Consider the following 20608-nt stretch of genomic DNA (forward strand, 5'->3'; position numbering starts at 1 on the left):
AAAAAAAATTATTTTTTGGACTTAGCCATTTTTCCGGCGTTTATCAGACTTTCAGATAGGGCAAATGTCAGTGAGCGTTCTGATTTCAGTTCCAGAGCGATTCGCCCAATGAGTCCTTGATATTTAATCATTTTCAGCCAATTTTCTGGATTTTTGAAAAATTCACTTTTTTTTGAAAATATCCACTAAATGAGGGAATAATATGTGTGAGGGTACCCCAGGAGAGTTCCAAATGTGTGTGGGTAGAATATAAATCCCACGGGGGTAAAACTGAAAAAAGTTGAAAAATACTTTTTTTTTGGACTTAGTCATTTTTCCGGCGTTTATCAGACCTTCAGATAGGGCAAATGTCAGTGAGCGTTCCGATTTCAGTTCCAGAGCGATTCGCCCAATGAGTCCTTGATATTTAGTCGTTTTCAGCCAATATTTTGGATTTTTGAAAATTTCACTTTTTTGTGAAAATATCCACTAAATGAGGGAATAATATGTGTGAGGGTACCCCAGGAGAGTTCCAAATGTGTGTGGGTAGAATATAAATCCCATGGGGGTAAAATTGAAAAAAGTTGAAAAAAAATTTTTTTTGGACTTAGTCATGTTTCCGGCGTTTATCAGACTTTCAGATAGGGCAAATGTCAGTGAGTGTTCCGATTTCAGTTCCAGAGCGATTCGCCCAATGAGTCCTTGATATTTAGTCGTTTTCAGCCAATATTTTGGATTTTTGAAAATTTCACTTTTTTTGTGAAAATATCCACTAAATGAGGGAATAATATGTGTGAGGGTACCCCAGGAGAGTTCCAAATGTGTGTGGGTAGAATATATATCCCACGGGGGTAAAATTGAAAAAAGTTGAAAAATTATTTTTTTTGGACTTAGTCATTTTTCCGGCGTTTATCAGATTTTCAGATAGGGCAAATGTCAGTGAGCGTTCCGATTTCAGTTCCAGAGCGATTCGCCCAATGAGTCCTTGATATTTAGTCATTTTCAGTCAATTTACTGGATTTTTGAAAAATTCACTTTTTTGTGAAAATATCCACTAAATGAGGGAATAATATGTGTGAGGGTAGCCCAGGAGAGTTCCAAATGTGTGTGGGTAGAATATATATCCCACGGGGGTAAAATTGAAAAAAGTTGAAACATTTTTTTTTTTGGACTTAGTCATTTTTCCGGCGTTTATCAGACTTTCAGATAGGGCAAATGTCAGTGAGCGTTCCGATTTCAGTTCCAGAGCGATTCGCCCAATGAGTCCTTGATATTTAGTCGTTTTCAGCCAATATTTTGGATTTTTGAAAATTTCACTTTTTTATGAAAATATCCACTAAATGAGGGAATAATATGTGTGAGGGTAGCCCAGGAGAGTTCCAAATGTGTGTGGGTAGAATATATATCCCACGGGGGTAAAATTGAGAAAAGTTGAAACATTTTTTTTTTTTGGACTTAGTCATGTTTCCGGCGTTTATCAGACTTTCAGATAGGGCAAATGTCAGTGAGTGTTCCGATTTCAGTTCCAGAGCGATTCGCCCAATGAGTCCTTGATATTTAGTCGTTTTCAGCCAATATTTTGGATTTTTGAAAATTTCACTTTTTTTGTGAAAATATCCACTAAATGAGGGAATAATATGTGTGAGGGTACCCCAGGAGAGTTCCAAATGTGTGTGGGTAGAATATATATCCCACGGGGGTAAAATTGAAAAAAGTTGAAAAATTATTTTTTTGGGACTTAGTCATTTTTCCGGCGTTTATCAGACTTTCAGATAGGGCAAATGTCAGTGAGCGCTCCGATTTCAGTTCCAGAGCGATTCGCACAGTGAGTCCTTGATATTTAGTCGATTTCAGCCAATTTTCTGGATTTTTGAAAAATTCACTTTTTTGTGAAAATATCCACTAAATGAGGGAATAATATGTGTGAGGGTACCCCAGGAGAGTTCCAAATGTGTGTGGGTAGAATATAAATCCCACGGGGGTAAAACTGAAAAAAGTTGAAAAATACTTTTTTTTTGGACTTAGTCATTTTTCCGGCATTTATCAGACCTTCAGATAGGGCAAATGTCAGTGAGCGTTCCGATTTCAGTTCCAGAGCGATTCGCACAATGAGTCCTTGATATTTAGTCGTTTTCAGCCAATATTTTGGATTTTTGAAAATTTCACTTTTTTGTGAAAATATCCACTAAATGAGGGAATAATATGTGTGAGGGTACCCCAGGAGAGTTCCAAATGTGTGTGGGTAGAATATATATCCCACGGGGGTAAAAGTGAAAAAAGTAAAAAAAAATTATTTTTTGGACTTAGCCATTTTTCCGGCGTTTATCAGACTTTCAGATAGGGCAAATGTCAGTGAGCGTTCTGATTTCAGTTCCAGAACGATTCGCCCAATGAGTCCTTGATATTTAGTCATTTTCAGCCAATTTTCTGGATTTTTGAAAAATTCACATTTTTGTGAAAATATCCACTAAATGAGGGAATAATATGTGTGAGGGTACCCCAGGAGAGTTCCAAATGTGTGTGGGTAGAATATATATCCTACGGGGGTAAAACTGAAAAAAGTTGAAAAATTTTTTTTTTTGGACTTAGTCATTTTTCCCGCGTTTATCAGACTTTCAGATAGGGCAAATGTCAGTGAGCATTCCGATTTCAGTTCCAGAGCGATTCGCCCAATGAGTCCTTGATATTTAGTCATTTTCAGCCAATTTTCTGGATTTTTGAAAAATTCACTTTTTTGTGAAAATATCCACTAAATGAGGGAATAATATGTGTGAGGGTAGTCCAGCAGAGTTCCAAATGTGTGTGGGTAGAATATATATCCCACGGGGGTAAAATTGAAAAAAGTTGAAAAATTTTTTTTTTTGAACTTAGTCATTTTTCCGGCGTTTATCAGACTTTCAGATAGGGCAAATGTCAGTGAGTGTTCCGATTTCAGTACCAGAGCAATTCGCCCAATGAGTCCTTGATATTTAGTCGTTTTCAGCCAATATTTTGGATTTTTGAAAATTTCACTTTTTTATGAAAATATCCACTAAATGAGGGAATAATATGTGTGAGGGTACCCCAGGAGAGTTCCAAATGTGTGTGGGTAGAATACATATCCCACGGGGGTAAAATTGAAAAAAGTTGAAAAAAATTTTTTTTTGGACTTAGTCATTTTTCCGGCGTTTATCAGACTTTCAGATAGGGCAAATGTCAGTGAGCGTTCCGATTTCAGTTCCAGAGCGATTCGCCCAATGAGTCCTTGATATTTAGTCATTTTCAGCCAATTTTCTGGATTTTTGAAAAATTAACTTTTTTGTGAAAATATCCACTAAATGAGGGAATAATATGTGTGAGGGTAGCCCAGGAGAGTTCCAAATGTGTGTGGGTAGAATATATATCCCACGGGGGTAAAATTGAAAAAAGTTGAAACATTTTTTTTTTTGGACTTAGTCATTTTTCCGGCGTTTATCAGACTTTCAGATAGGGCAAATGTCAGTGAGCGTTCCGATTTCAGTTCCAGAGCGATTCGCCCAATGAGTCCTTGATATTTAGTCGTTTTCAGCCAATATTTTGGATTTTTGAAAATTTCACTTTTTTATGAAAATATCCACTAAATGAGGGAATAATATGTGTGAGGGTAGCCCAGGAGAGTTCCAAATGTGTGTGGGTAGAATATATATCCCACGGGGGTAAAATTGAGAAAAGTTGAAACATTTTTTTTTTTGGACTTAGTCATGTTTCCGGCGTTTATCAGACTTTCAGATAGGGCAAATGTCAGTGAGCGCTCCGATTTCAGTTCCAGAGCGATTCGCCCAGTGAGTCCTTGATATTTAGTCGATTTCAGCCAATTTTCTGGATTTTTGAAAAATTCACTTTTTTGTGAAAATATCCACTAAATGAGGGAATAATATGTGTGAGGGTACCCCAGGAGAGTTCCAAATGTGTGTGGGTAGAATATAAATCCCACGGGGGTAAAACTGAAAAAAGTTGAAAAATACTTTTTTTTTGGACTTAGTCATTTTTCCGGCATTTATCAGACCTTCAGATAGGGCAAATGTCAGTGAGCGTTCCGATTTCAGTTCCAGAGCGATTCGCCCAATGAGTCCTTGATATTTAGTCGTTTTCAGCCAATATTTTGGATTTTTGAAAATTTCACTTTTTTGTGAAAATATCCACTAAATGAGGGAATAATATGTGTGAGGGTACCCCAGGAGAGTTCCAAATGTGTGTGGGTAGAATATATATCCCACGGGGGTAAAAGTGAAAAAAGTAAAAAAAAATTATTTTTTGGACTTAGCCATTTTTCCGGCGTTTATCAGACTTTCAGATAGGGCAAATGTCAGTGAGCGTTCTGATTTCAGTTCCAGAACGATTCGCCCAATGAGTCCTTGATATTTAGTCATTTTCAGCCAATTTTCTGGATTTTTGAAAAATTCACATTTTTGTGAAAATATCCACTAAATGAGGGAATAATATGTGTGAGGGTACCCCAGGAGAGTTCCAAATGTGTGTGGGTAGAATATATATCCTACGGGGGTAAAACTGAAAAAAGTTGAAAAATTTTTTTTTTTGGACTTAGTCATTTTTCCCGCGTTTATCAGACTTTCAGATAGGGCAAATGTCAGTGAGCATTCCGATTTCAGTTCCAGAGCGATTCGCCCAATGAGTCCTTGATATTTAGTCATTTTCAGCCAATTTTCTGGATTTTTGAAAAATTCACTTTTTTGTGAAAATATCCACTAAATGAGGGAATAATATGTGTGAGGGTAGTCCAGCAGAGTTCCAAATGTGTGTGGGTAGAATATATATCCCACGGGGGTAAAATTGAAAAAAGTTGAAAAATTTTTTTTTTTGAACTTAGTCATTTTTCCGGCGTTTATCAGACTTTCAGATAGGGCAAATGTCAGTGAGTGTTCCGATTTCAGTACCAGAGCAATTCGCCCAATGAGTCCTTGATATTTAGTCGTTTTCAGCCAATATTTTGGATTTTTGAAAATTTCACTTTTTTATGAAAATATCCACTAAATGAGGGAATAATATGTGTGAGGGTACCCCAGGAGAGTTCCAAATGTGTGTGGGTAGAATACATATCCCACGGGGGTAAAATTGAAAAAAGTTGAAAAAAATTTTTTTTTGGACTTAGTCATGTTTCCAGCGTTTATCAGACTTTCAGATAGGGCAAATGTCAGTGAGTGTTCCGATTTCAGTACCAGAGCAATTCGCCCAATGAGTCCTTGATATTTAGTCATTTTCAGCCAATTTTCTGGATTTTTGAAAAATTCACATTTTTGTGAAAATATCCACTAAATGAGGGAATAATATGTGTGAGGGTACCCCAGGAGAGTTCCAAATGTTTGTGGGTAGAATATATATCCTACGGGGGTAAAACTGAAAAAAGTTGAAAAATTTTTTTTTTTTTGTACTTAGTCATTTTTCCGGCGTTTATCAGACTTTCAGATAGGGCAAATGTCAGTGAGCATTCCGATTTCAGTTCCAGAGCGATTCGCCCAATGAGTCCTTGATATTTAGTCATTTTCAGCCAATTTTCTGGATTTTTGAAAAATTCACTTTTTTGTGAAAATATCCACTAAATGAGGGAATAATATGTGTGAGGGTAGTCCAGCAGAGTTCCAAATGTGTGTGGGTAGAATATATATCCCACGGGGGTAAAATTGAAAAAAGTTGAAAAAATTTTTTTTTTGGACTTAGTCATGTTTCCAGCGTTTATCAGACTTTCAGATAGGGCAAATGTCAGTGAGTGTTCCGATTTCAGTACCAGAGCAATTCGCCCAATGAGTCCTTGATATTTAGTCTTTTTCAGCCAATATTTTGGATTTTTGAAAATTTCACTTTTTTGTGAAAATATCCACTAAATGAGGGAATTATATGTGTGAGGGTACCCCAGGAGTGTTCCAAATGTGTGTGGGTAGAATATATATCCCACGGGGGTAAAATTGAAAAAAGTTGAAAAATTCTTTTTTTTGGACTTAGTCATTTTTCCAGCGTTTATCAGACTTTCAGATAGGGCAAATGTCAGTGAGCGTTACGATTTCAGTTCCAGAGCGATTCGCCCAATGAGTCCTTGATATTTAATCGTTTTCAGCCAATATTTTGGATTTTTGAAAATTTCACTTTTTTATGAAAATATCCACTAAATGAGGGAATAATATGTGTGAGGGTACCCCAGGAGAGTTCCAAATGTGTGTGGGTAGAATACATATCCCACGGGGGTAAAATTGAAAAAAGTTGAAAAAAAATTTTTTTTGGACTTAGTCATTTTTCCGGCGTTTAACAGACTTTCAGATAGGGCAAATGTCAGTGAGCGTTCCGATTTCAGTTCCAGAGCGATTCGCCGAATGAGTCCTTGATATTTAGTCATTTTCAGCCAATTTTCTGGATTTTTGAAAAATTCACTTTTTTGTGAAAATATCCACTAAATGAGGCAATAATATGTGTGAGGGTAGCCCAAGAGAGTTCCAAATGTGTGTGGGTAGAATATATATCCCACGGGGGTAAAATTGAAAAAAGTTGAAACATTTTTTTTTTTGGACTTAGTCATTTTTCCGGCGTTTATCAGACTTTCAGATAGGGCAAATGTCAGTGAGCATTCCGATTTCAGTTCCAGAGCGATTCGCCCAATGAGTCCTTGATATTTAGTCATTTTCAGCCAATTTCCTGGATTTTTGAAAAATTCACTTTTTTGTGAAAATATCCACTAAATGAGGGAATAATATGTGTGAGGGTAGTCCAGCAGAGTTCCAAATGTGTGTGGGTAGAATATATATCCCACGGGGGTAAAATTCAAAAAAGTTGAAAAATTTTTTTTTTTGGACTTAGTCATGTTTTCGGCGTTTATCAGACTTTCAGATAGGGCAAATGTCAGTGAGCGTTCCGATTTCAGTTCCAGAGCGATTCGCCCAATGAGTCCTTGATATTTAGTCGTTTTCAGCCAATATTTTGGATTTTTGAAAATTTCACTTTTTTGTGAAAATATCCACTAAATGAGGGAATAATATGTGTGAGGGTACCCCAGGAGAGTTCCAAATGTGTGTGGGTAGAATATATATCCCACGGGGGTAAAATTGAAAAAAGTTGAAAAATTATTTTTTTTGGACTTAGTCATTTTTCCAGCGTTTATCAGACTTTCAGATAGGGCAAATGTCAGTGAGCGTTCCGATTTCAGTTCCAGAGCGATTCGCCCAATGAGTCCTTGATATTTAGTCATTTTCAGCCAATTTTCTGGATTTTTGAAAAATTCACATTTTTGTGAAAATATCCACTAAATGAGGGAATAATATGTGTGAGGGTACCCCAGGAGAGTTCCAAATGTGTGTGGGTAGAATATATATCCTACGGGGGTAAAACTGAAAAAAGTTGAAAAATTTTTTTTTTTGGACTTAGTCATTTTTCCGGCGTTTATCAGACTTTCAGATAGGGCAAATGTCAGTGAGCATTCCGATTTCAGTTCCAGAGCGATTCGCCCAATGAGTCTTTGATATTTAGTCATTTTCAGCCAATTTTCTGGATTTTTGAAAAATTCACTTTTTTGTGAAAATATCCACTAAATGAGGGAATTATATGTGTGAGGGTACCCCAGGAGTGTTCCAAATGTGTGTGGGTAGAATATATATCCCACGGGGGTAAAATTGAAAAAAGTTGAAAAATTATTTTTTTTGGACTTAGTCATTTTTCCAGCGTTTATCAGACTTTCAGATAGGGCAAATGTCAGTGAGCGTTACGATTTCAGTTCCAGAGCGATTCGCCCAATGAGTCCTTGATATTTAGTCGTTTTCAGCCAATATTTTGGATTTTTGAAAATTTCACTTTTTTATGAAAATATCCACTAAATGAGGGAATAATATGTGTGAGGGTACCCCAGGAGAGTTCCAAATGTGTGTGGGTAGAATACATATCCCACGGGGGTAAAATTGAAAAAAGTTGAAAAAAAATTTTTTTTGGACTTAGTCATTTTTCCGGCGTTTAACAGACTTTCAGATAGGGCAAATGTCAGTGAGCGTTCCGATTTCAGTTCCAGAGCGATTCGCCGAATGAGTCCTTGATATTTAGTCATTTTCAGCCAATTTTCTGGATTTTTGAAAAATTCACTTTTTTGTGAAAATATCCACTAAATGAGGCAATAATATGTGTGAGGGTAGCCCAAGAGAGTTCCAAATGTGTGTGGGTAGAATATATATCCCACGGGGGTAAAATTGAAAAAAGTTGAAACATTTTTTTTTTTGGACTTAGTCATTTTTCCGGCGTTTATCAGACTTTCAGATAGGGCAAATGTCAGTGAGCATTCCGATTTCAGTTCCAGAGCGATTCGCCCAATGAGTCCTTGATATTTAGTCATTTTCAGCCAATTTTCTGGATTTTTGAAAAATTCACTTTTTTGTGAAAATATCCACTAAATGAGGGAATAATATGTGTGAGGGTAGTCCAGCAGAGTTCCAAATGTGTGTGGGTAGAATATATATCCCACGGGGGTAAAATTCAAAAAAGTTGAAAAATTTTTTTTTTTGGACTTAGTCATGTTTCCGGCGTTTATCAGACTTTCAGATAGGGCAAATGTCAGTGAGCGTTCCGATTTCAGTTCCAGAGCGATTCGCCCAATGAGTCCTTGATATTTAGTCGTTTTCAGCCAATATTTTGGATTTTTGAAAATTTCACTTTTTTGTGAAAATATCCACTAAATGAGGGAATAATATGTGTGAGGGTACCCCAGGAGAGTTCCAAATGTGTGTGGGTAGAATATATATCCCACGGGGGTAAAATTGAAAAAAGTTGAAAAATTATTTTTTTTGGACTTAGTCATTTTTCCAGCGTTTATCAGACTTTCAGATAGGGCAAATGTCAGTGAGCGTTCCGATTTCAGTTCCAGAACGATTCGCCCAATGAGTCCTTGATATTTAGTCATTTTCAGCCAATTTTCTGGATTTTTGAAAAATTCACATTTTTGTGAAAATATCCACTAAATGAGGGAATAATATGTGTGAGGGTACCCCAGGAGAGTTCCAAATGTGTGTGGGTAGAATATATATCCTACGGGGGTAAAACTGAAAAAAGTTGAAAAATTTTTTTTTTTGGACTTAGTCATTTTTCCGGCGTTTATCAGACTTTCAGATAGGGCAAATGTCAGTGAGCATTCCGATTTCAGTTCCAGAGCGATTCGCCCAATGAGTCCTTGATATTTAGTCATTTTCAGCCAATTTTCTGGATTTTTGAAAAATTCACTTTTTTGTGAAAATATCCACTAAATGAGGGAATAATATGTGTGAGGGTAGTCCAGCAGAGTTCCAAATGTGTGTGGGTAGAATATATATCCCACGGGGGTAAAATTCAAAAAAGTTGAAAAATTTTTTTTTTTGGACTTAGTCATGTTTCCGGCGTTTATCAGACTTTCAGATAGGGCAAATGTCAGTGAGCGTTCCGATTTCAGTTCCAGAACGATTCGCCCAATGAGTCCTTGATATTTAGTCATTTTCAGCCAATTTTCTGGATTTTTGAAAAATTCACATTTTTGTGAAAATATCCACTAAATGAGGGAATAATATGTGTGAGGGTACCCCAGGAGAGTTCCAAATGTGTGTGGGTAGAATATATATCCTACGGGGGTAAAACTGAAAAAAGTTGAAAAATTATTTTTTTTGGACTTAGTCATTTTTCCGGCGTTTATCAGACTTTCAGATAGGGCAAATGTCAGTGAGCGTTCCGATTTCAGTTCCAGAGCGATTCGCCCAATGAGTCCTTGATATTTAGTCGTTTTCAGCCAATATTTTGGATTTTTGAAAATTTCACTTTTTTGTGAAAATATCCACTAAATGAGGGATTAATATGTGTGAGGGTACCCCAGGAGAGTTCCAAATGTGTGTGGGTAGAATATATATCCCACAGGGGTAAAATTGAAAAAAGTTGAAAAATTATTTTTTTGGGATTTAGTCATTTTTCCGGCGTTTATCAGACTTTCAGATAGGGCAAATGTCAGTGAGCGTTCCGATTTCAGTTCCAGAGCGATTCGCCCAATGAGTCCTTGATATTTAGTCATTTTCAGCCAATTTTCTGGATTTTTGAAAAATTCACTTTTTTGTGAAAATATCCACTAAATGAGGGAATAATATGTGTGAGGGTAGTCCAGCAGAGTTCCAAATGTGTGTGGGTAGAATATATATCCCACGGGGGTAAAATTCAAAAAAGTTGAAAAATTTTTTTTTTTGGACTTAGTCATGTTTCCGGCGTTTATCAGACTTTCAGATAGGGCAAATGTCAGTGAGCGTTCCGATTTCAGTTCCAGAGCGATTCGCCCAATGAGTCCTTGATATTTAGTCGTTTTCAGCCAATATTTTGGATTTTTGAAAATTTCACTTTTTTGTGAAAATATCCACTAAATGAGGGAATAATATGTGTGAGGGTACCCCAGGAGAGTTCCAAATGTGTGTGGGTAGAATATATATCCCACGGGGGTAAAATTGAAAAAAGTTGAAAAATTATTTTTTTTGGACTTAGTCATTTTTCCAGCGTTTATCAGACTTTCAGATAGGGCAAATGTCAGTGAGCGTTCCGATTTCAGTTCCAGAACGATTCGCCCAATGAGTCCTTGATATTTAGTCATTTTCAGCCAATTTTCTGGATTTTTGAAAAATTCACATTTTTGTGAAAATATCCACTAAATGAGGGAATAATATGTGTGAGGGTACCCCAGGAGAGTTCCAAATGTGTGTGGGTAGAATATATATCCTACGGGGGTAAAACTGAAAAAAGTTGAAAAATTTTTTTTTTTGGACTTAGTCATTTTTCCGGCGTTTATCAGACTTTCAGATAGGGCAAATGTCAGTGAGCATTCCGATTTCAGTTCCAGAGCGATTCGCCCAATGAGTCCTTGATATTTAGTCATTTTCAGCCAATTTTCTGGATTTTTGAAAAATTCACTTTTTTGTGAAAATATCCACTAAATGAGGTAATAATATGTGTGAGGGTAGTCCAGCAGAGTTCCAAATGTGTGTGGGTAGAATATATATCCCACGGGGGTAAAATTCAAAAAAGTTGAAAAATTTTTTTTTTTGGACTTAGTCATGTTTCCGGCGTTTATCAGACTTTCAGATAGGGCAAATGTCAGTGAGCGTTCCGATTTCAGTTCCAGAACGATTCGCCCAATGAGTCCTTGATATTTAGTCATTTTCAGCCAATTTTCTGGATTTTTGAAAAATTCACATTTTTGTGAAAATATCCACTAAATGAGGGAATAATATGTGTGAGGGTACCCCAGGAGAGTTCCAAATGTGTGTGGGTAGAATATATATCCTACGGGGGTAAAACTGAAAAAAGTTGAAAAATTATTTTTTTTGGACTTAGTCATTTTTCCGGCGTTTATCAGACTTTCAGATAGGGCAAATGTCAGTGAGCGTTCCGATTTCAGTTCCAGAGCGATTCGCCCAATGAGTCCTTGATATTTAGTCGTTTTCAGCCAATATTTTGGATTTTTGAAAATTTCACTTTTTTGTGAAAATATCCACTAAATGAGGGATTAATATGTGTGAGGGTACCCCAGGAGAGTTCCAAATGTGTGTGGGTAGAATATATATCCCACGGGGGTAAAATTGAAAAAAGTTGAAAAATTATTTTTTTTGGATTTAGTCATTTTTCCGGCGTTTATCAGACTTTCAGATAGGGCAAATGTCAGTGAGCGTTCCGATTTCAGTTCCAGAACGATTCGCCCAATGAGTCCTTGATATTTAGTCATTTTCAGCCAATTTTCTGGATTTTTGAAAAATTCACATTTTTGTGAAAATATCCACTAAATGAGGGAATAATATGTGTGAGGGTAGCCCAAGAGAGTTCCAAATGTGTGTGGGTAGAATATATATCCCACGGGGGTAAAATTGAAAAAAGTTGAAACATTTTTTTTTTTGGACTTAGTCATTTTTCCGGCGTTTATCAGACTTTCAGATAGGGCAAATGTCAGTGAGCGTTCCGATTTCAGTTCCAGAGCGATTCGCCCAATGAGTCCTTGATATTTAGTCATTCTCAGGCAATTTTCTGGATTTTTGAAAATTTCACTTTTTTGTGAAAATATCCACTAAATGAGGGAATAATATGTGTGAGGGTAGCCCAGCAGAGTTCCAAATGTGTGTGGGTAGTATATATATCCCACGGGGGTAAAAATGAAAAAAGTTGAAAAATATTTTTTTTTGGACTTAGTCATGTTTCCGGCGTTTATCAGACTTTCAGATAGGGCAAATGTCAGTGAGTGTTCCGATTTCAGTTCCAGAGCGATTCGCCCAATGAGTCCTTGATATTTAGTCGTTTTCAGCCAATATTTTGGATTTTTGAAAATTTCACTTTTTTGTGAAAATATCCACTAAATGAGGGAATAATATGTGTGAGGGTAGTCCAGCAGAGTTCCAAATGTGTGTGGGTAGAATATATATCCCACGGGGGTAAAATTCAAAAAAGTTGAAAAATTTTTTTTTTTGGACTTAGTCATGTTTCCGGCGTTTATCAGACTTTCAGATAGGGCAAATGTCAGTGAGCGTTCCGATTTCAGTTCCAGAGCGATTCGCCCAATGAGTCCTTGATATTTAGTCGTTTTCAGCCAATATTTTGGATTTTTGAAGATTTCACTTTTTTGTGAAAATATCCACTAAATGAGGGAATAATATGTGTGAGGGTACCCCAGGAGAGTTCCAAATGTGTGTGGGTAGAATATATATCCCACGGGGGTAAAATTGAAAAAAGTTGAAAAATTTTTTTTTTGGACTTAGTCATTTTTCCAGCGTTTAACAGACTTTCAGATAGGGCAAATGTCAGTGAGCGTTCCGATTTCAGTTCCAGAGCGATTCGCCGAATGAGTCCTTGATATTTAGTCATTTTCAGCCAATTTTCTGGATTTTTGGAAAATTCACTTTTTTGTGAAAATATCCACTAAATGAGGGAATAATATGTGTGAGGGTAGCCCAAGAGAGTTCCAAATGTGTGTGGGTAGAATATATATCCCACGGGGGTAAAATTGAAAAAAGTTGAAACATTTTTTTTTTTGGACTTAGTCATGTTTCCGGCGTTTATCAGACTTTCAGATAGGGCAAATGTCAGTGAGCGTTCCGATTTCAGTTCCAGAGCGATTCGCCCAATGAGTCCTTGATATTTAGTCATTCTCAGGCAATTTTCTGGATTTTTGAAAATTTCACTTTTTTGTGAAAATATCCACTAAATGAGGGAATAATATGTGTGAGGGTAGCCCAGCAGAGTTCCAAATGTGTGTGGGTAGTATATATATCCCACGGGGGTAAAATTGAAAAAAGTTGAAAAATATTTTTTTTTGGACTTAGTCATGTTTCCGGCATTTATCAGACTTTCAGATAGGGCAAATGTCAGTGAGTGTTCCGATTTCAGTTCCAGAGCGATTCGACCAATGAGTCCTTGATATTTAGTCATTTTCAGCCAATTTTCTGGATTTTTGAAAAATTTACTTTTTTGTGAAAATATGCACTAAATGAGGGAATAATATGTGTGAGGGTAGCCCAGCAGAGTTCCAAATGTGTATGGGTAGAATATATATCCCAAGGGGGTAAAATTGAAAAAAGTTGAAAATTTTTTTTTTTTGGACTTAGTCATGTTTACGGCGTTTATCAGACTTTCAGATAGGGCAAATGTCAGTGAGCGTTCCGATTTCAGTTCCAGAGCACTTCGCCCAATGAGTCCTTGATATTTAGTCGTTTTCAGCCAATTTTCTGGATTTTTGAAAAATTCACTTTTTTGTGAAAATATCCACTAAATGAGGGAATAATATGTGTGAGGGTACCCCAGGAGAGTTCCACATGTGTGTGGGTAGAATATAAATCCCACGGGGGTAAAACTGAAAAAAGTTGAAAAATACTTTTTTTTTGGACTTAGTGATTTTTCCGGCGTTTATCAGACCTTCAGATAGGGCAAATGTCAGAGAGCGTTCCGATTTCAGTTCCAGAGCGATTCGCCCAATGAGTCATTGATATTTAGTCATTTTCAGCCAATATTTTGGATTTTTGAAAATTTCACTTTTTTGTGAAAATATCCACTAAATAAGGGAATAATATGTGTGAGGGTACCCCAGGAGAGTTCCAAATGTGTGTGGGTAGAATATATATCCCACGGGGGTAAAATTGAAAAAAGTTGAAAAATTTTTTTTTTGGACTTAGTCATTTTTCCAGCGTTTAACAGACTTTCAGATAGGGCAAATGTCAGTGAGCGTTCCGATTTCAGTTCCAGAGCGATTCGCCGAATGAGTCCTTGATATTTAGTCATTTTCAGCCAATTTTCTGGATTTTTGGAAAATTCACTTTTTTGTGAAAATATCCACTAAATGAGGGAATAATATGTGTGAGGGTAGCCCAAGAGAGTTCCAAATGTGTGTGGGTAGAATATATATCCCACGGGGGTAAAATTGAAAAAAGTTGAAACATTTTTTTTTTTGGACTTAGTCATGTTTCCGGCGTTTATCAGACTTTCAGATAGGGCAAATGTCAGTGAGCGTTCCGATTTCAGTTCCAGAGCGATTCGCCCAATGAGTCCTTGATATTTAGTCATTCTCAGGCAATTTTCTGGATTTTTGAAAATTTCACTTTTTTGTGAAAATATCCACTAAATGAGGGAATAATATGTGTGAGGGTAGCCCAGCAGAGTTCCAAATGTGTGTGGGTAGTATATATATCCCACGGGGGTAAAATTGAAAAAAGTTGAAAAATATTTTTTTTTGGACTTAGTCATGTTTCCGGCATTTATCAGACTTTCAGATAGGGCAAATGTCAGTGAGTGTTCCGATTTCAGTTCCAGAGCGATTCGACCAATGAGTCCTTGATATTTAGTCATTTTCAGCCAATTTTCTGGATTTTTGAAAAATTTACTTTTTTGTGAAAATATGCACTAAATGAGGGAATAATATGTGTGAGGGTAGCCCAGCAGAGTTCCAAATGTGTATGGGTAGAATATATATCCCAAGGGGGTAAAATTGAAAAAAGTTGAAAATTTTTTTTTTTTGGACTTAGTCATGTTTACGGCGTTTATCAGACTTTCAGATAGGGCAAATGTCAGTGAGCGTTCCGATTTCAGTTCCAGAGCACTTCGCCCAATGAGTCCTTGATATTTAGTCGTTTTCAGCCAATTTTCTGGATTTTTGAAAAATTCACTTTTTTGTGAAAATATCCACTAAATGAGGGAATAATATGTGTGAGGGTACCCCAGGAGAGTTCCACATGTGTGTGGGTAGAATATAAATCCCACGGGGGTAAAACTGAAAAAAGTTGAAAAATACTTTTTTTTTGGACTTAGTGATTTTTCCGGCGTTTATCAGACCTTCAGATAGGGCAAATGTCAGAGAGCGTTCCGATTTCAGTTCCAGAGCGATTCGCCCAATGAGTCATTGATATTTAGTCATTTTCAGCCAATATTTTGGATTTTTGAAAATTTCACTTTTTTGTGAAAATATCCACTAAATAAGGGAATAATATGTGTGAGGGTACCCCAGGAGAGTTCCAAATGTGTGTGGGTAGAATATATATCCCAAGGGGGTAAAATTGAAAAAAGTTGAAAAAAAATTTTTTTTGGACTTAGTCATTTTTCCGACGTTTAACAGACTTTCAGATAGGGCAAATGTCAGTGAGCGTTCCGATTTCAGTTCCAGAGCGATTCGCCCAATGAGTCCTTGATATTTAGTCGTTTTCAGCCAATATTTTGGATTTTTGAAAATTTTACTTTTTTGTGAAAATATCCACTAAATGAGGGAATAATATGTGTGAGGGTACCCCAGGAGAGTTCCACATGTGTGTGGGTAGAATATATATCCCACGGGGGTAAAACTGAAAAAAGTTGAAAAATACTTTTTTTTTGTCTTAGTCATTTTTCCGGCGTTTATCAGACTTTCAGATAGGGCAAATGTCAGTGAGCGTTCCGATTTCAGTTCCAGAGCGATTCGACCAATGAGTCATTGATATTTAGTCATTTTCAGCCAATATTTTGGATTTTTGAAAATTTCACTTTTTTGTGAAAATATCCACTAAATGAGGGAATAATATGTGTGAGGGTACCCCAGGAGAGTTCCAAATGTGTGTGGGTAGAACATATATCCCAAGGGGGTAAAATTGAAAAAAGTTGAAAAATTATTTTTTCTTGGACTTAGTCATTTTTCCGGCGTTTATCAGACTTTCAGATAGGGCAAATGTCAGTGAGCGTTCCGATTTCAGTTCCAGAGCTATTCGCCCAATGAGTCCTTGATATTTAGTCGTTTTCAGCCAATATTTTGGATTTTTGAAAATTTCACTTTTTTGTGAAAATATCCACTAAATGAAGGAATAATATGTGTGAGGGTACCCCAGGAGTGTTCCAAATGTGTGTGGGTAGAATATATATCCCACGGGGGTAAAATTGAAAAAGTTGAAAAATTATTTTTTTGGACTTAGTCATTTTTCCGGCGTTTATCAGACTTTCAGATAGGGCAAATGTCAGTGAGCGTTCCGATTTCAGTTCCAGAGCACTTAGCCCAATGAGTCCTTGATATTTAGTCGTTTTCAGCCAATATTTTGGATTTTTGAAAATTTCACTTTTTTGTGAAAATATCCACTAAATGAGGGAATAATATGTGTGAGGGTACCCCAGGAGAGTTCCAAATGTGTGTGGGTAGAATATATATCCCACGGGGGTAAAATTGAAAAAAGTTGAAAAATTATTTTTTTTGGACTTAGTCATTTTTCCAGCGTTTATCAGACTTTCAGATAGGGCACATGTCAGTGAGCATTCCGATTTCAGTTCCAGAACGATTCGCCCAATGAGTCCTTGATATTTAGTCATTTTCAGCCAATTTTCTGGATTTTTGAAAAATTCACATTTTTGTGAAAATATCCACTAAATGAGGGAATTATATGTGTGAGGGTACCCCAGGAGTGTTCCAAATGTGTGTGGGTAGAATATATATCCCACGGGGGTAAAATTGAAAAAAGTTGAAAAATTATTTTTTTTGGACTTAGTCATTTTTCCAGCGTTTATCAGACTTTCAGATAGGGCAAATGTCAGTGAGCGTTACGATTTCAGTTCCAGAGCGATTCGCCCAATGAGTCCTTGATATTTAGTCGTTTTCAGCCAATATTTTGGATTTTTGAAAATTTCACTTTTTTATGAAAATATCCACTAAATGAGGGAATAATATGTGTGAGGGTACCCCAGGAGAGTTCCAAATGTGTGTGGGTAGAATACATATCCCACGGGGGTAAAATTGAAAAAAGTTGAAAAAAAATTTTTTTTGGACTTAGTCATTTTTCCGGCGTTTAACAGACTTTCAGATAGGGCAAATGTCAGTGAGCATTCCGATTTCAGTTCCAGAACGATTCGCCCAATGAGTCCTTGATATTTAGTCATTTTCAGCCAATTTTCTGGATTTTTGAAAAATTCACTTTTTTGTGAAAATATCCACTAAATGAGGCAATAATATGTGTGAGGGTAGCCCAAGAGAGTTCCAAATGTGTGTGGGTAGAATATATATCCCACGGGGGTAAAATTGAAAAAAGTTGAAACATTTTTTTTTTTGGACTTAGTCATTTTTCCGGCGTTTATCAGACTTTCAGATAGGGCAAATGTCAGTGAGCATTCCGATTTCAGTTCCAGAGCGATTCGCCCAATGAGTCCTTGATATTTAGTCATTTTCAGCCAATTTTCTGGATTTTTGAAAAATTCACTTTTTTGTGAAAATATCCACTAAATGAGGGAATAATATGTGTGAGGGTAGTCCAGCAGAGTTCCAAATGTGTGTGGGTAGAATATATATCCCACGGGGGTAAAATTCAAAAAAGTTGAAAAATTTTTTTTTTTGGACTTAGTCATGTTTCCGGCGTTTATCAGACTTTCAGATAGGGCAAATGTCAGTGAGCGTTCCGATTTCAGTTCCAGAGCGATTCGCCCAATGAGTCCTTGATATTTAGTCGTTTTCAGCCAATAATTTGGATTTTTGAAAATTTCACTTTTTTGTGAAAATATCCACTAAATGAGGGATTAATATGTGTGAGGGTACCCCAGGAGAGTTCCAAATGTGTGTGGGTAGAATATATATCCCACGGGGGTAAAATTTAAAAAAGTTGAAAAATTATTTTTTTTGGATTTAGTCATTTTTCCGGCGTTTATCAGACTTTCAGATAGGGCAAATGTCAGTGAGCGTTCCGATTTCAGTTCCAGAACGATTCGCCCAATGAGTCCTTGATATTTAGTCATTCTCAGGCAATTTTCTGGATTTTTGAAAATTTCACTTTTTTGTGAAAATATCCACTAAATGAGGGAATAATATATGTCAGGGTAGCCCAGCAGAGTTCCAAATGTGTGTGGGTAGTATATATATCCCACGGGGGTAAAAATGAAAAAAGTTGAAAAATATTTTTTTTTGGACTTAGTCATGTTTCCGGCGTTTATCAGACTTTCAGATAGGGCAAATGTCAGTGAGTGTTCCGATTTCAGTTCCAGAGCGATTCGCCCAATGAGTCCTTGATATTTAGTCGTTTTCAGCCAATATTTTGGATTTTTGAAAATTTCACTTTTTTGTGAAAATATCCACTAAATGAGGGAATAATATGTGTGAGGGTAGTCCAGCAGAGTTCCAAATGTGTGTGGGTAGAATATATATCCCACGGGGGTAAAATTCAAAAAAGTTGAAAAATTTTTTTTTTTGGACTTAGTCATGTTTCCGGCGTTTATCAGACTTTCAGATAGGGCAAATGTCAGTGAGCGTTCCGATTTCAGTTCCAGAGCGATTCGCCCAATGAGTCCTTGATATTTAGTCGTTTTCAGCCAATATTTTGGATTTTTGAAGATTTCACTTTTTTGTGAAAATATCCACTAAATGAGGGAATAATATGTGTGAGGGTACCCCAGGAGAGTTCCAAATGTGTGTGGGTAGAATATATATCCCACGGGGGTAAAATTGAAAAAAGTTGAAAAATTTTTTTTTTGGACTTAGTCATTTTTCCAGCGTTTAACAGACTTTCAGATAGGGCAAATGTCAGTGAGCGTTCCGATTTCAGTTCCAGAGCGATTCGCCGAATGAGTCCTTGATATTTAGTCATTTTCAGCCAATTTTCTGGATTTTTGAAAAATTCACTTTTTTGTGAAAATATCCACTAAATGAGGGAATAATATGTGTGAGGGTAGCCCAAGAGAGTTCCAAATGTGTGTGGGTAGAATATATATCCCACGGGGGTAAAATTGAAAAAAGTTGAAACATTTTTTTTTTTGGACTTAGTCATGTTTCCGGCGTTTATCAGACTTTCAGATAGGGCAAATGTCAGTGAGCGTTCCGATTTCAGTTCCAGAGCGATTCGCCCAATGAGTCCTTGATATTTAGTCATTCTCAGGCAATTTTCTGGATTTTTGAAAATTTCACTTTTTTGTGAAAATATCCACTAAATGAGGGAATAATATGTGTGAGGGTAGCCCAGCAGAGTTCCAAATGTGTGTGGGTAGTATATATATCCCACGGGGGTAAAATTGAAAAAAGTTGAAAAATATTTTTTTTTGGACTTAGTCATGTTTCCGGCATTTATCAGACTTTCAGATAGGGCAAATGTCAGTGAGTGTTCCGATTTCAGTTCCAGAGCGATTCGCCCAATGAGTCCTTGATATTTAGTCATTTTCAGCCAATTTTCTGGATTTTTGAAAAATTCACTTTTTTGTGAAAATATCCACTAAATGAGGGAATAATATGTGTGAGGGTACCCCAGGAGAGTTCCCAATGTGTGTGGGTAGAATATATATCCCACGGGGGTAAAAGTGAAAAAAGTTGAAAAAAATTATTTTTTGGACTTAGCCATTTTTCCGGCGTTTATCAGACTTTCAGATAGGGCAAATTTCAGTGAGCGTTCCGATTTCAGTTCCAGAGCGATTCGCCCAATGAGTCCTTGATATTTAGTCATTTTCAGCCAATTTTCTGGATTTTTGAAAAATTCACATTTTTATGAAAATATCCACTAAATGAGGGAATAATATGTGTGAGGGTACCCCAGGAGAGTTCCAAATGTGTGTGGGTAGAATATATATCCCACGGGGGTAAAACTGAAAAAAGTTGAAAAATACTTTTTTTTTGTCTTAGTCATTTTTCCGGCGTTTATCAGAATTTCAGATAGGGCAAATGTCAGTGAGCGTTCCGATTTCAGTTCCAGAGCGATTCGACCAATGAGTCCTTGATATTTAGTCATTTTCAGCCAATTTTCTGGATTTTTGAAAAATTTACTTTTTTGTGAAAATATGCACTAAATGAGGGAATAATATGTGTGAGGGTAGCCCAGCAGAGTTCCAAATGTGTATGGGTAGAATATATATCCCAAGGGGGTAAAATTGAAAAAAGTTGAAAATTTTTTTTTTTTGGACTTAGTCATGTTTACGGCGTTTATCAGACTTTCAGATAGGGCAAATGTCAGTGAGCGTTCCGATTTCAGTTCCAGAGCACTTCGCCCAATGAGTCCTTGATATTTAGTCGTTTTCAGCCAATTTTCTGGATTTTTGAAAAATTCACTTTTTTGTGAAAATATCCACTAAATGAGGGAATAATATGTGTGAGGGTACCCCAGGAGAGTTCCACATGTGTGTGGGTAGAATATAAATCCCACGGGGGTAAAACTGAAAAAAGTTGAAAAATACTTTTTTT

This window comes from Phyllobates terribilis, unplaced genomic scaffold, assembly GCF_046119375.1.
Source record: "Phyllobates terribilis strain yellow unplaced genomic scaffold, ASM4611937v1 Scaffold_72__1_contigs__length_7157903, whole genome shotgun sequence".
NCBI lineage: Eukaryota > Metazoa > Chordata > Amphibia > Anura > Dendrobatidae > Phyllobates > Phyllobates terribilis.